The 17,127-nt window shown below is 44.4% G+C and overlaps 1 protein-coding gene and 1 pseudogene across 6 annotated transcripts in view; one reads left to right on the top strand and one right to left on the bottom strand.

Moving 5' to 3' along the window:
* Positions 1–17,127, bottom strand: part of MAPK10 (mitogen-activated protein kinase 10) — a 305,526-nt gene that overhangs the window by 168,673 nt on the left and 119,726 nt on the right. The gene's annotated exons all lie outside the window — the stretch shown is intronic.
* On the top strand, positions 5,629–12,803 carry LOC121931733 (annotated as a pseudogene).

Genomic DNA, 17,127 nt, shown 5'->3' with positions numbered 1-17,127 from the left:
AGCCCCCATAGAGCCATGGCAGCTCACGGTGGTACCAAACGGGTTATTTCCGTAGGCGGAAGCATCCAGGAGGGTCAGGAACGAGATTTTTAATATTTTCTATTAATTTATATTAGAGGGGTATCCCTGGAGAATATTTAAAAACCAAAGACGGAATAGCCCATCTCTTTGGGATTTGTAAAATCTTTTTTTTCCGAGGATTTAATTTCTTTTTCTTTTTTCTTTTTTAAACTTTCTCTGGGCTGGTTTTAAACTCTTTTCAAGAACAAAATCATCACCGTAACAGCAATTGAAATGATATTATTATTATTATTATTATTATTGCTATAATAAAGAGAGATCCAGCATACTCTTAGTGGGTCTGAGTGCTGGGCTGGGGGTAAAAATATCCAACTTTGATGCACTTTCATCCACAGGATGCTGGGATTGTAGCTTTGTGAGGCATCCAGACCTTGTCAAACTACAAATCCCGGGATTCATAAGCGGCGTCAATGGCAATTGTTTCTACAAAGCACCCTAAAATCTTCTCCTTTTACGTATCAATGTGAACTCTTGGTCTATGGGCCTTCTGTGCAGAAGAATTACCGATTGGTGCATCCCAATGGAGGCTAACCGGTTTATCACCTTTAACTGCCCTGGCTAATGGTATGGAATTTTGGGGGATCTCTAGTCTTGTGAACGTTTAGCTTTCTCTGTAGAGAACGCTGGGGTAAACAAACGTTTACAAATTCCCGGATTCCGTTGGGATGGAGCCATGGCAATAAAATGGTGTCAACTGGACTTTTTTCTGCAATGCGGATGTAGCCTAGGTAAATATAATATAAATATATAATATTAAGTATAATATAATATATAATGAAATTATATAAAAATATATAATAATATATATATATATATATATATATATATTATTATATATTATATATATATAATAATAAGTGGCACTTATTAAGAAATTGCAAAGGTGCCCAACCAGGAAACACACATCTTAAAATGAACCCCAGAGAGTTTCGTTGGTTTGCCCTTTAATCATTGTTTCCCAAACTTTGGTCCTCCAAGAGTTTGGACTCGGATTTCCCAGAAGTCCTCGCACTTGGCCCACATCAGGAATTCTGGGAGATGAGTCCAAACATCTTGAATACCAAAGTTTGGGAGCCACTGCAAACCTTGAAGCCACTGAAAGCACGGATTGATGAGTCGATGCGTTTTAGTCTCTTTCAGTTTCAAAACACACTGCTTGAATAATCCAATCTGAGACGCATTAAACTGGCCCTGGCTCAGTGTAGGGGAATCTGGGAACTGTTGTTTGTTTGGACAGAGCTCCCTGGACGAGAGGCTCATGAATGTCTCACAGCATACAGTTGCAGAATTCCCTTGCATGAAGCAGGGCATGTTAAAAGCGCGTCTAAAGCGGATTATTTCTGAGTGTGTTTTTTGGACCTCAGAGAGCTTTTACACGGAGTTTTTCTGTGGTTTTGGTCTGGGGTCGTCGGGACGAAAGAGAAAACCAGCTTTTAAAAACATTCCGCTCTCCATCATCTCTTTTCCAAATAGAAAGTTGTCAAGCAATAGATCTCTTCTGGACGAAGGTTTGGATGTTGTTAGGGGACGTGTTTGAAAAAGGAGGACTTGCTGGGTCACAGTGTATTAGTTAAGCAAGGATCTGCGACAGGGAAAAGGTGGAAGGAGATGACTGCTTTCTTGCGAAAACCCTGTGTGTGTGTGTTTGTGTTTGTGATGTGTGTGTGTGGACTGGGAAAGCAACCTCTCTCTATTCTCTTTCTTGGTTTTCTTCTTCTCTGTCTTGTTCTCAGGGAAAAGAAATTCTTTAGTTGGGATTAAGAAGAGGTTTCAGGCTGTTTTTATTTATGGTACACCACACAGGATGGTAGCTCTATAGGTATGGCTGCATGCGCGTTGTTGTTCGTTGTGTGCTTCAGTGTTTCGACTTATGGCGGCACTAAGGAGAGAACCCATGTTGGGGTTTTCACGGCCAGATTTGTCAGGGGAGGTTTTGCCCTTGCCTTCCCCTGAGCTGGAGAGTGTGACTTGCCCAGGTCTCCCAGTGGGTTTTACGGCCGATCTGGGATCGAACCCTGGTCTCCAGATTCACAGTCCAAACACTAGACCATAACACACTTTTCTCTAGCTACGCACACACGACAACCACAATATATTGTGGCCACGAGTGGTTACATTCTGTGCTTGCGTCTGCACTAGATGCGTGGCAAATATGTATTACCTGTACGTGTGCAGATATGGGCGCCCCTCTCTGTTGCAAAAGTGTGTTGTCCTTCCCTCGGCTGACCCACTAGGGGATTCCATCCGACGGAGTTTTCCAGCTGGGATTTTAAAAAGCAGAAGGGGAAGAAATGGGGAAAACAATAAAAGGTCTGGCGTGCGTTGGTACCACTTATTTGTCCTCCCCCCCTTCCATTGGCAATTCCTCTTGTCAATGATACCCTACATTCAGGAAAAACCCTCGTCTTTGGAAGCCTCTCCCCTCCCCTTCTGAAGCCCCTAAAATAAAAGATCTGTTGGAATTTTGCAACTTACCAGGCTGGGTGGGGATGGCGAGCTCAGTATGCAGGTTGGGGATTCTTTCAGTATGTAAAGGAGGGTGCAGGGATGCAGACGAGGGATCCAGTATGTAAATGAGTGGGTCCAGTAAGCAGTATGCAAATGAGGACCAGTATGTAGATGAAGGGTTAGATGTAAATGGGGGGTCACTAGCAGATGAGGGGTCCGTATGCAAATGAGGAACAGTATGCAGGGAGGGATTCAGTAGTAAATGGGGGATCCAGTATGGCAGATGAGGGGTCCAGTATGCAAATGAGGACTTATGCAGGGGAGGTAGGGATTCGTATGTAAAAAGGGGTCCAGTATGCAAATGAGGGGGTCCACTATGAGGTGAGGGATTCAGTGTGATGAAAATGGGGGGGTTCCAGTATGCAGGGGGGAGATATTAGTATGTAGATGAGGGGGTCCGTATGGCGATGAGGGGTCCGTATTGCAAATGAGGGGGTCCAGGTATGCAGATGAGGGCCTCAGGGCAGCCCCGCCTCAGCTGGGGGAGGGAGGGGGGAGCCTGGTTTGCAGAGATCTTCTTCTCCTTATCCTCTCTTCCCTCTCTCTCAATCTTCTGGTCAGATCCTTCTTTCCTTCTTCCTTCTCTGGACAAGGCTGGTCCTCCGGGTGTTGTGTGTGGTGTGTTGTGTCTTGGCTCCGCCTCCCCCTCTTTCTGGACTCCCTCCAAAGTTCTTGCCTTGCCCCCTTTTATAGCCAAAGGGATCCAAAGGAGGGTGGCCAGCAGGGCTTCTTCCCTCGGAGGGCTCTGAGGCGGTGAACCGGAGCAGGGAAAGGTGGCAGCCCTAGGAAGCAAGCAGAGGGCCCCTCTCCGGCGAAGCTGCTAGGAAAGAAGGAGGAAGGAGTGGCGGAAAGGGAGAGCGCCCGCGCTGTGGCTCTGGATGTCCCTGCCTCCAAGGCGGGCCGGGGTTTCATTGCAAGCGCCATCCAGGGCTCCCAGGGAAGGAAGGAGGCAGAGGAGGACTGCGGTCTTCGGACTTGAAGCGGCGCGGGGAAACGAAAGCCACACAAACGGAGGACTTTCCCGCTGGCTTCGCTCCTCAAAGGAGAGGCTCTTGAATGCCTTTCCCAGCCGGGTCTTCTAGGGACGGTTTTCCTCCTCTTGGGCCACAACAGCGGGACTCTTCCTTTTAAAAAGCCCGGAAAAAAAAAAAACAACCCTTGGACTTTTCCTTTTTAAAAAAAGCCCCAAGTCTGGACCTTTCCCTTTTAAAAGGACAAACAAAACAGAACCCTGGACTTTCCTTTTAAAAAGAGCCAAAAAAAAAAGAAAAGACCAAATCGGGACCTTTCCTTCCGGAAAAGGCCAACAAGTCTGAAGCTTTCCTTCTGAAAAGGCCGGAAAAACCAAAAGCAAAACCTGGGCTTTTCCTTTGAAAAAAGGCCCCCAAAGTGGGCCCTTCCTTCGCAAAGGGCGCCCCCTCTTCTCTCAAAGCCCTTCTTCCCTCCACTCTCGCGCCCTTTCTTTCTTTTCTTTCTTTCTTTTTTTAAAGCAAATCCCCTCCTTTTAGCGCAAAAGAGGAAGAGAGGAAGAAAGGCGAATTACGAAGCCCGAACGGGAAGGAAACGAAACCGAAAGCAACCTTTTCTCACTTTTTGACATTCCGAAGACCGAGCTGCTGGGCTCTGCGAGGGGAGAAGCGGAGGAGGAGGGAGGAGGAGGAGGAGGAAGAAGCTCACGGTCAAAAGCAATGACTTTTCTGCATCCCTCCAAAGAGCTTCCTCCTTGGCTGCCTTTGGTTCTTGAACCACCCCTCCCCCATCTCCCCTAAATCTCCCCCCACTTTCCTGGACTCAAAGTCCACACTATTCTCCGAAACTGACCCCTCCCAGCCCTCTTTGGAGACCCCCAACCTCTCCAGGCCAGAAGGAAATCTCCTTCGAGAAAAGAAGAGGAAATCTCTTTCCTCCCCAAAAAGACCTCTTTCTTTTTCTCACTCGGTGCGCTCTCTTGCTCTCTTCCTCCTCTTCCGCATTTCCTGCCCTTCTTTCTTTTCCTTTTTTCCCTTACCTTTCCTTTCTTTCCTTTCCTTTCCCTTTCCTCCCTCCTCCTTCCCTTTTCTCCTTTCCTCTCCTCCTATCTTTCCTCCTTTCCTTTCTTTTACCCTTTCTTTTCCTTTCCTTTCCATTCCTTCTCTCTTATCTTTTCCTCTTTCCTTTCTTTTGCTCCTTTCTTTTTTCTGTCCTTTCCTTTCCCCTTCCTCCTTTTCCTGGAAGCCCAGCTGGGTCAGGGCGGGGGGGCAGTCCCTCTCCTCCTTCCTCCCCTTCAAACTTCCCGCCCAAAGAGGGAAGGAGCCCCCTCCCTGACCCAGAGCCCCTTCCCAAGACCAGGGGAGCCCCCCATCCCTCCCTCAGACCCCTTTGGTTCTTGGCCCTGTCCCCTTCCGCCGTCCCTTCGGCGTATTTCTCCGCGAAATAGACCGATCTGGGCTCCAAGCTGAGCAAAGACCCGAACGGCAAAGCCCCCCTCCCTCCTTCGATGTCCCTTGCCTCCTTTTTCCCAGAACGTCGGAAAAAAGCCCCCCTTTTTCTTCTGGAGCTGGAGACTCTCCCCCCTTTTCGCCTCTTTCCCCGCTTGACCTTCTCTGCTCCACCGAGGACCCTTTCCAGCTTTTGCTGGACTGAGGGTCCCCAACAGCCCTCTCCCTTGACAACCCGTGGGAACCCCACCAGCCTTATCCCTCCACAACTGGAGACCCACATTTTTGGGGAGACTAGACCAGCGGACCCCCCCCCCTACACCCACGGATTTTGGTTGACAGGACCCCCCACTCTCTCTCTTTGATCCGGGAACCCCCACCATCCGTATCCCTCGAAAACCTTGGCTTTCCCTGGGATGGTCAGGGACTCCTTCCTCCCGATCTCTGGGAGACTTCCTGGCAGGACTTTCTCCTAGTAGACCGGGGACCCCCCCCTCACCAGCAGCCTCGTCCCTCGAAGACCCGCCGCTTTTAGCTTCCCTGCAGCCTCTGTCCAGAGCGGGCCTCCCCTGGTCGAGAGGACCCCCCGTCCCGGTCCCGGAGTGCCCGCCGCCCGCTGGGGATGCTGGCCTTGGGGCCGATGGAGGCGCCAGCCCCCGCAGAGCGCCTTCCTGCTGAGCAGCCCCCCTTGGCCGCCCTGCACAGCCTGGCCGAGATGAAGACCCCGCTCTACCCTCGGGGGGCTACCTTTGCCCATTCAACCCCGGCCGCAGCGGAAGCAGCGGCAGCAACGCCGCCCCGGGCCTGCCTCGCTCTGCCTCCTCTCTTCCTCCTCCGCCTCCTTCCTCTTCCTCCTCGGCCTCGGCCTCGCCTTCTCGCCGCCGTCCGCCCTTGAAGCCTCCCCCGCCGCCCCATCCTCCTCTCCGCCGCCGCCGCCGCCACTCCGCACGGCATCAACGACATCCTCAGCCGGCCCTCCATGCCCGCCTTGGCCTCCTCCTCCTCCTCCTGCTCCTCCTCGGCAGCCTCCAGCTCCGCGGCGGTGGCTGTAGTTGCCGCAGCGGCCTCGTCCCTCCGTCGGGGCTCTGCTGCCCCGCTTCAGCAGCCTCAGCCCTCCGCGCCCGCCTCTCCACCTCCGGGCCTCTACTTCAGCCCCCCGCGCAGCCCGCTGCTGCCGCCGCCGCCGCCGCCGCCGTGCCGCCGTGGGTCGCTACCGAAGCCCCTGGCGAGCTCCCCGGAGGAGCCCCCATCTTCTGGCGGGGGGTCATGCAGAAGCCCCCCTGGGGGACTGCCCGGCTCCCGGATGCCCCCGCGTGAGTAGCAGCCAAGCAGAGCCAGCAGGGCTTTTAGGGTCAGATAGAGGCATCATCATCATTCATCATCGACAATTAATTTTTGTATGTCTATGTATCAGCAGCAGCAGCATCAAAATTTTATTATACATATATCTATATATATATATATATATACTATGTATGTATTCATCATCATCATCTTCAATTGTTTCATACTATGTGTATTTATCGCCACTATCGTCAATTAGTTTGTATTACTATATGTATAATCATCATCACCAATGTATCATTGTTTATCATTATATATTTATCATCATCCTCTTAATTTTTATTATTATATATTTTCATCTCATCCTCTCATCAATTAATTTTATTAGTACATGTTCATCATCATCTTCACTGTTATCATTCATTTTTATATCCTTCTATCAAATAATTTTATTAGTATATGTATCATCATCATCACGACTGTTTTCCTTCATTTTATTATATATATTTATTCACCTTGTTATCATTAATTAATTTTATTATCTATTAATTATTCATCATCATTTCATCACCATGATCATCAATTTTTATTATATATATATTTATCACCATCACCATCATTTTTATTATTGTTTTCATTAATTATTTTTATTATATTTATAATTATTATATTTATTATTAATACATTATCATTATCATATCATTATTATCATCCCCATAACGAATTCTTATTTATCCACTCCTTCATCATCATCATCGTCACCACTTATTTTAATTAATTTTATGATTATTATTATTATGATTATATTTTCATCTTTATTATTATTATTATTCATCATCATCATCATCATCTCTCATTCCCCTTTTCCCCAAATATGGGACTCAGTGCGGCTTGCAATATTTAAACAGCAACAACAACACCATTTAAAAAAATCCAGACAAAAATTGATACCTTAAAACAGAATTAAAATTATTACAATCATGCTCCTTCCCTGGGTTGTGGTTGTGGTTGGTTGTGTGCCTTCGAGTCCTTTAAGACCCAGGGCGACCCTAGGCCCTGCCATGGGGTTTCCCAGTCCTCAGAGTCCTCCAGGACCAGTTTCAAGCTCAAACTACAGAGTGACATTTGGTCGTCCTGGTTTCCGACTTAGGCCGGCCCTATCATAGCCTTTCCTTGGCAGCTTTCTTTCGCCGTTCCTTCCTCCTCTGAGGCTGAGAGAGTTGTACTTGTCCAAGAGAGTGAGCTGGGCCTTGAACTCTGGCCTCTGGGGCTGTGTCCAGCACAGTGGACCAATACAAACAACAGATCCATATCAGTGATGCCTTTCTTGGCCGATCGAATGCACCTCTTACTTGTTGCAAGCTTTCGAAGCTCCATGGGCACACGCATTTCGGTTCGGCCAAGGAAGGCATCACTGATATGGGTTTGTTGTTTGTAGTGAAACCTGTTGTTGTTGTTCTTGTTGTGTGCTTCAGAGTCATTTCCGACTGATGGGTTTTTCTTGGCAGGTTTTTCCCAGGGAGTTCTCCAGTTCATGGCTCAACAGGGAACTGGATCTCCAGAGTCTCAGTCCGGGCTGACTGTAGTGAAAGAACGTCCCTTGGTTTCCTTTTGGGAATGTACAACTCCAACCACTAGGGCCGTGCTGCCGCAATTAAACCTGGACTTTGGTTGGCTGTAGTCTGGGTTAGGAGGAGAGTTCAGGGTTTGAATCCCTCTGGTTCACCCCCTGGATTTCCTTGGAGAAGCTTGGATTCGAACCCAGCTCTTCTCCAGAATCATAGCCCAGTGCTTTCCCAGCCACACCAGCCTGGCTCTACTGCTTTCTCTTTCCTAACTCCTCTCTCAATACACAAAAACACACCACTGGGCCCCATTTCTTCAAACTCCACAGCAATTCCCAGAGCCACAAACCATGTAGCTTTGATGGGCCAACCCAAAATCAGGTCGCAGGGACTCCCAAGGGCCATCCAGTCCAGCCCCCTTCTGCCATGCAGGAAACTCACAATCAAAGCATCCTTGATTAATGATCAGCATGTTTAATAACTCTTTTTAAAACAGAATTAACCACTGGCTATCATTGGCACAATATCAATCACCTGGAAATATTAGTTATCCTGGTGGATGGTATTTTGGCCCTGTCACAATAAATTGCAATATACAGTTCAAACACAATACTTTTCTCATATATATATTATGAAAAAAAGGACAAAACCAACACAGTACAAACCAACATTACACAAGCCCTTACTAAACACATAAATTTCTCAAAATCATCCTACTTAGCTTACGCACAAATCAAAAAAGGATGAGTTCGCCTTAAGAACATAACTATATTGGTCTCTTGTTCTGTATTGTGTATATACACCCCACTGGATATTAGATATGCAACCATTAACATTAATTGAAACAAGCTCCACTGCTTGAAAATATTCCCCCCCAAAGGAGAAATTCCCAATAGCAAACCTTGGTTTTGCCATCTTTATATAAGGGACACCATTTAGCTATTCACTGTATTTAATGGGACTTGGGCATCCACGATTTTGTTATCCACAGGGCCCTGGGACCAAACACCAGCGGATAACAAGGACCCAATGTAGCTTAAAGTGTTACTTTTTGGGCTCCTCCTTCCTATTTTGAAAGGAAGGGGAGATTGGTTTTATTTTTGGCTCTTCTTAACTGTCTAGAAAGAGAAGAAGCCAGGAAGGAGAAGGCGCAATCAAGAGGTATGAGTGTGTTGAAGAGTGGAGAGACTGGAAGGAACAGGCTGCTCTGATTGTAACAATAACTACTAATAATAACTAATAATGTGTATAATAACATCCCAAGGCCACCAAAACAACGGCCAACCAAAATGCCACGAAATACGGCTTCTTTATCAGAGAAAAGTGTTAATCACTATACGGGAAAGGAAGATTATTATTATTATATTATTATTATTACAGTATTATTATTTATATCCCACTCCTCTATGAAAGATGTTTCTAGGCCTGATAGAGAGCCAGTGAAGCTTCGAAAGCTTGCAACCTGCTTTTTGTACACTTTGGTTGGCCAGTTCAGGGTATCCCTCACAGCTGTGTGAATTTGGAGTGTTGTGTACTCAGAGTAGTGGGTTTGAGTGTTGTTACTTGACTCTGGAGACTAGGGTTCAATATGTAGCTCGGCCATGAACCCACTGGACAAGTCACATTCTCTCAGCCTCAAGGGAGGCCATGTCCAACTCCTCTGGACACATCTGCCCCAGAAACCCCAGGTTAGGTTTGCCTTAGGGTCACCATAAAGTTCCAAACGACTTGAAGGCACAAAAGTATGGCCAGAGGGCCCCCCTGGATATGTAAAGGACCCTTTCTTCCCTTTTCCATTCCAGCCCTGACCACTAGGCGGGCGACTCTCCCAGCTCCCTTCGTAGCCTCTTCCTTGCCCTCTCAGTCTAATTCCTCTTAAGTCCCTCTAAACCAGGTGTTCCGGCTGCCAATTTCCTCCGCTTTCTTCATGCTAGTCAGAGACTGCAGCTCCCCGCATCCTGCACCAGTGCTAGGACTGCTGGGAGTTGCAGTGCCACAACATCTGGAAGCCCCCCTCCCAATCCTTCATATATATATTATTTCTAGGCCCCCACCAAGTCTTTTGTGCATTTCCAAAGTGGAGTAAACGCAGACAGGGAACCCCGCTGCCACAAAAGCATCTTCACAGCAATCCCCATCTGCCCCTTTCTCATGGTCCAGCCCTGACCACTAGGCCCTGCAGCCTCCGGACATCGCCTCCCCCCCAAAAAAAAAAAACAAACTTGGCCACCTCTTTGTCCTCTCCATCAGATATTAGTACTCTTGTTGCAACAGGTCGGCCGCCCTAAAATAAATACGCCCAATGGAGTTTGTTTATATTTCTAGGCCGCCTTTCTCCCAGGGGCGACCCAAGACGGTTTACAAGAAAAATAACATCTAAAAAAAAAACCCCTTCACAGTATAAAATGTAAAAATAATTAAAATCGTTGTTGGTGTGCCCCGCGAGGGTTCAAACCCAGTCTGTCAAGAGTCTTCGTCATGCTATGGCATTCTGGGAATGGTAGTTTTGTAAGACATTTAGCCTCCTTTCTGTGGCCATAACCAACGATAGATCCCAGGATTCCACAGCACTGAGGCAGTTCAAGTGTGGTCGTCAAAACTGTTAATCCTGCCGTGCGGATGCGTGTAACGTCTACGGATTTGCTCCGAAGTAAGGGCGGCTGGTGGTGCAATGATTTGAGCGTTGGACTAGAGTTCCTGGGTTCAAGTCCTCCTGGTCTAGGGAAACCCAAGGGCGAGTCACACACTCTCAGCCTCAGGAAAAAACTCTTAGGGTCTCCATAAGTCGGAAATGACTTGAAAGCACACAACAACAGCAACGACAACAACAAAACTGAGTTCAACACAACTGGAAAGAAAACGATCGCAAATAATTCGTTCTTAACGTCTTCGGAAGCGAGAATTAGGTCAAGTTGAGCCGCGATCATCTTTATTCCCGTTTTGTCTTCAATTTATTCCCAAAATCGGTCTGAAGTCGGTTTCGTTTCTTTCTTCCCTAAATTTCTCCCCCCCCCCCCAATTACTTTTGTTGAGGCAGCAGAAAGAGAAGGGGAAAACAATTCCCACAATCTTTGCTGAAAACGTTCCTCCTTCCCAGTTTTATTGGCTTTTAAAAGCATTTCTGTCGGATGAACGGGGATAACTCCATTTTAATCTGTTGGCCTTTTGTATGTAACGAGGCAGAGGTGAACGTTATTCCTTTCCTAAAGGAAAGGAAGGCGTTGATCCTTGCATAGGCTTTCCCCTCCGACTTGAGGTGCATTTGTAACGGGAACTACTCACAAGTAAATCCAACTGCAACGCGTTAGATCTTGATGAAAAGTTCCGTTTTACAGTATTTTAAAAGCTTTTTGCTTTCGCTTTTCTTTCATTTTCGGAAAAAAGGAGGCAGCGAATTTGACATTTTAAATGCATGCCTTTTGGGGGATTTAAAATCCTTTTTGGGGGATTTTTAAATCTTTTTAGCGGAACACAACGTTGTTCTTTTTTCTTTTAACGGCAAAGTCGGGTTCCTCTACCGTTAGTTTTTGCGACGTATTAAGAGTACCATTCGTGGAATCTATTTTATATTTTATATTACAGTATGTATTCTATTTTATTATATATTCTATACTAATACACACACACAACACACACATATAAATCAGGGCTCATTTATTGTCTTTTGACACGGCTCTGCATCTTTAAATAGCTGGGATATTTTCTAAACGAGTCTTTCCTTCTTTTCTTTTTCGCCTTTTCCTTCTGGACAGATTTTGGCAACCGAGCGGGAATGCGAACTCGGGTATTTAGTCATTCTTTCGGCTATGATCCGACTCATATTTCCCCCCAATCCGGATTTCCAAGCGGATTTCCATCGTGAATGTAAAAAGAGTTTGATAGCGGACCCCGCTTTGCATGCCTTTCCCGTTGCAGATGTTTTTCTCTTCTCTGTTGAACAACGGACACAAGATCGGAAAGATAAGTCGGGAAGAAACTCTTCTAGCTCGTGGCCCACACAACCCCAAAAAACCACAAAAAACCCTACAAACCGAAGATAGTTTCGTTCGCGCGGAGCCCCTTCGGAGGGAATCACGCGTGCCCTTCCCACTGCTCTTCATTTACTTGTAAGTGTTTGGTTTCATATGTATGTGTGTGTTTGTGTGTGTGTGTGTCTTACACACACACACACACACACACACACACACAAGTAGTGAACTTACAGTAAATGAAGAACGGAAGAAACAGCCTGCACACACACACAGAGTTTGTTGGTTAATTCACACCACACCACACACACACACACACACACACACGCGGCTTAATAATTATTCCCCATTCATCCGTAGAAGTACTTTTAAGGGCTAATAAAACTTGGAGGGAGGGAGTTTTCAGCAAAAGATTATAGATATTATAGTGTGTGTGTTGATATGTATGTATATGTGTGTGTGTGTGTAATATATATATGTGTCTGTATATATATATGTAGTATATAATATGTATATGGCTGTATATATCTGGAATGTGTATGTGTGGTAAGTGTGTGTGTGTGTGTATATGCATATCTCTATCTGTATGTGTATGTATCTAGTATGGTGTGTGTGTGTTGTTGTGTGTATATATATCTATATATATCTATATATATATGTGTGTGGTATAACAACAACATAAAACGTATCTTCTCTATTTTCTTTCATGACCTTTTCATGACGTATTAATATATATATATATATATATAATCTATATATATATATATATATATATATATATACATACACCACACACATCTGTCTGTCTCTGTGTTGCAGACCAGGCTCGATCTTGCTGGACAAGGACGGCAAGCGGACGCACCGCGGCCCACCTTCTCCGGGGCAGCGTCTTTCGCCTTGGAGAAGAAGACCTTCGAGCAGGCCAATACCTGGCGGGGCCTGAGAGGGCCAGGCTGGCCTATTCGTTGGGGCATGACTGAGAGCCCAGGTCAAGGTTGCGCCTCCTCCTCCTCCTCCTCTCCTCCTCCTCCTCCTCCAGCACTCGCCTCCACTTCAGTTTCAGGCCCAGAGGGATGCCAAAGGGCCTCCCCTTTCTGCATCCACACTGGAGAAATAACCCGGTTTGCACCGCTTTAACTCTTTTCCTGGCTTCAACTTGGCTATGGAATTCTGGGAATTGGAGTAGGTTGCACATGTGTCTTTGTATAAATAATAATAATAATAATAATAATAATAATAATAATAATAATAATATAAACACAAAACAGAATGCAAAGGATGAGGGCAGAGGGAAGGGATGATAAAGGGGGGATCAATAACAGGGAGGTAGTCAGGACAAAATTTTAGGGGCACTGATAGAGCAGAAATGAGGGGGGGGGGTGGAGAAGGAAAAATGTTGCCTCCATGTAGTTCTTTGTTGCAAAGCAATGAACTGTGGTGCTTAGAGTGATTCTTTTATTTGCTTTATGCAGCCCCCACCACATAGGTAGGGAAAGAGAAATATATAGCCACATCAAGTGATCATTGTAAGCCTTTTTAAATAAGAAAAAAGTGGGTTCATAAGGTAGCAGGAAAGGTCAAATAGAGAGGCAAATGGTGGGATGGGGGAATAGTACAGATGGTGTAAAAGTGGTGTGCAAACTTGTTTGCAATGAATCAACAATCCCAGGGCAGGAGATAGGTGTTACCATTATAGGGGAATACAGTATACATGAAAATGAACACAAGACTATCTTAAACGATGGTTTCTAAAAACTGTTTTAAAAAATACCTTGTATTCCCCCTCCCCCCAGCACACCCTGGTCATCTTTGATGTTCTGCAGAATGTTTTTGGATTGATAATGGATTGCAGATTTGGACAAATCTATGCATAGCTTCAAGGACTGGAAAGGTACTAGGGAGATAAAAAAATTATAAAGTGGCAAAACTGTATCAGGAAAATAATGAAATATCACTATGTTTACTTTCTAATTTATTTTGTATTTGCTATATGTAGATGTATGTATTTAATTAGAGAAAAATTAATATTTTATAAAAACCTAACAGTACAATCCTCTATATGTCACTAGGTGTGCTAGTTGTAGGATTCTGCAAGCTGCTGTCCAAAAATGGATTTGTTTTCCCCACAAGCACTGAGAAGGTGTTTTGGATACCTTCACAAAATGGCTGCCACAGGGGGAAGGATTGCTCATGTACAAAATGGATATGCAGTCAGTCACAAAACACTCATCACAACACATACAACACACTTTCCCAGAAAACCAAACTGGTGATACTAACATATGAACATACACTCTATCCTCCTTATCCACGGATTTTTTATCCATGGATTCAAGCATCCACGGCTTGAAAATATTTTTTAAAAACTATAAATTCCAAATAGCAAAGCTTGATTTTCCATTTTATATAAGGCACACCCTTTTACTATTCCATTGTATTAAATGGGACTTGAGCATCAACGGATTTTGTTATCCATGGGGGCATCCTGGAACCAAACCCCAGTGGATAACAAGGGCCCACTGTATATGGCTGAAATCTTGTTTGTAAACCTACCTAGAGGAAATCCAGCATTCCTGATGGATTGACCCAAGGAAGCCACAGACCTGAATCCTGAGTAGGATGGCTGAAGATAAGGTGGCTTGGAGGCCTCTCATTCTTAGGGTCAACTTGACACCAATGTTTTGATTCACCACTGAACAACTGAGTCTATCCATCAGGAATGCAGTCTTCCTCTGCTCCTGTTACCTTACCAAATGTTATTGATTTTTCTAGTGAGTCATGCTTCTCATGATGTGTCCAAAGTGCAACAGTCACAGTTTAGTCATCTTGGCTTCTAGGGACAATTCAGGCTTGATTTGCTCTAGGGCCCATTTTGTCTTTTTAACAATTGGTATTTTCTATACAACTTTTCTCCAGCACCATATTTAACATGAGTTGATCTTCTTCCTATCAGCTTTCTTCACTGTCCAGATTTCAACACACAGGCAAATTCAATACTTTCAATGGCTCTACTCTAGTACGAACTAAAAGTAGGACTGAGGCCATATGCTGAATAGGTATATACACAAAGACAGATTTCTACAGGCATTCTTTCTAAATGTGCATTATAAAACATTGTGTGATATCTTTTGAATTTTGAACAGTGTCCAGGCATTTGGAAATCATAAAAAATTCTGTATAACTATGTTTTGATCTGTATGTTTTCCATGGAGTGCAGATCAGGTCTGTTTATTTCAGAATTCATAAAAGACTGAGTTCTTCAAACATCCCTGAAGCACAAAGTACTAACACAGTTGTGAGGTAATCTACAATACAGAAAACATATTAAGAGGTAATACAACAAAGTACAATGGCATCCAAAATCCACAAAGCAGTGATACATTTAATCAGCAGACCAAAATGCAAAAAATTCATGAAGCAAGTTTTCAACAACCAATTTAAACAGGTTAAACAATAATTTCTTCTTCTTAGGGAGCCTTGGCGATTGCTAATAAAGAATTTTCAGCCCTACCTTCAATTACAGTATTGAGATTTGAGAGGGTTTTCTTGATGTGTGAGGAAGCAATCAAACTAGTATAAAAGGTTTATTGCAAAGAGGAAATCTATAATTCTTGGAATCTGTTTTCTATATTTAAAAAAAAAGCAAAATCAAGGTTTGAAAACATTTGGACTACAGAACCTATCATCTCTGCAGCTACAATGACTGGGGTTAAAGTCTGGAAAAAGTAACTTTTCCAGTCTCTGAGATGGGGCAGTGAAACATCTGAGAGGGATTATACAGTTGAATCAACACTAAACCCTACTTCTCCCCCTCTCGCTTGCTTTCTCTCTTTCCTTTAGTCAATGAGAAGAGACAGTGGTCAGACTACAGACCTCCAGGGCATTACCTTTTTCTTCAAAATAAGTAATCGGAAATAACTTCCCAGGTAGATGCACTGCAAGTTAAATGCTATTTATTTAATAAGTTCCTCACTGCTGGCTAATGTTGATATAATGAAGTTGAAAACCAGATCGCCGAAGAAACCAATGCCGGTCTCAGTTTGGTAAATTGTTTTTTAAGGAGAGGAGGCTGGCATATTTTTCTGAGGCTCTAATCTATTTTTAAATAGGTCTGAAATGGTAGCAGCAGCCACAATTTCTGCTGTAGTTAATGGGCTGCCAGAGTTCCTGTTATCTGAATGACTCTTTCCAAGATCAGAAGTTAAAGGCATCATGTCATTGTCACTGGGTCAATGGCAGTGAGTCTAACAGAAGACCATGAAGCTCCCTGGGGACAAGAACATCTGGCAGTTTCCAAAAAGGTAGCAAGGTCAGTGTTGAATGCAGTTTAGCTCCATACCCTCCAGTATTTTACAAACGGGAAAAAACCATGGGAGGTACTCACAGAAAACTTCATATTCCTTGGGGATTTAAAAAACTCTCCATTTCAATTTCATTGCATTTTCCCCAGTGCCTCTTTCTTTTTCATCTCATCCTTTGTTTGTATCTGGTTATGAGCAGAACTTGGAAACATTATTTACCTGATCTACAACTTCACTGAATATTCAGTGCAAAGGTATTTCTTTTCCAGGCTCAAACAAAGCTTTGTTTCTTTCTTCCCACATCGAAATTTGTATGATTTTTTCATGCGAAGTCCCCCTAATGTACATATTTTTGTACACATTTTTTTCTAATGGACACATTTTATGGGTCGCATGTTCTAAGAATAGTGAGATATAAAATCAATCAATCAATAAATATGTGTACATATTTATTCTGACTCTCTGCATTTTAAAAATGTGCAACTCATTATGTGCGTAGTTCATTTCACCAAAAAAGTACAATGAGCCTTGCAAATGTGTAGATTTCAAAAGCAAACAAAAGATGCTTTTACTAAGGATCTTCTGTGTGCATGTGTGCACATGCACACCTGTAGATTTATGGCAACCCCATGAATTTCATAGAGTTTTTCTTAGGCAAAAAATACTCTACAGCACCGAATATTTGTTGGCAGTCTCACATCCAAGTGCTAACCAGGGCTGACACTGCTTAGCTTCCAAGATTAGATGGGATCTGGCACCTTTAGAGTATCCATCCCCATCCCTAAAAATCCCCTCTTGATTCTCACACCAAAAAATATTGCTTCCTCCCTCTTTACCGAAAAGCTTTACTTTACATAAAGCATATCACCCTTCTGTTAGTCTTTTCTAATTTTTGCCTTTTGCCACATAGCAGTGGCTTATTAGTCTTCTTTCTATACTCATCACTAATAATAGCCCTTATCAGACGAGTGTGGAACTGGGGGTCTTCTGCACTGGGCGGTTC

Source organism: Sceloporus undulatus, chromosome 5 (genome assembly GCF_019175285.1).
Source record: "Sceloporus undulatus isolate JIND9_A2432 ecotype Alabama chromosome 5, SceUnd_v1.1, whole genome shotgun sequence".
NCBI classification, from domain to species: Eukaryota; Metazoa; Chordata; class Lepidosauria; order Squamata; family Phrynosomatidae; genus Sceloporus; species Sceloporus undulatus.
This window is presented reverse-complemented; position numbering and strand designations above follow the sequence as displayed.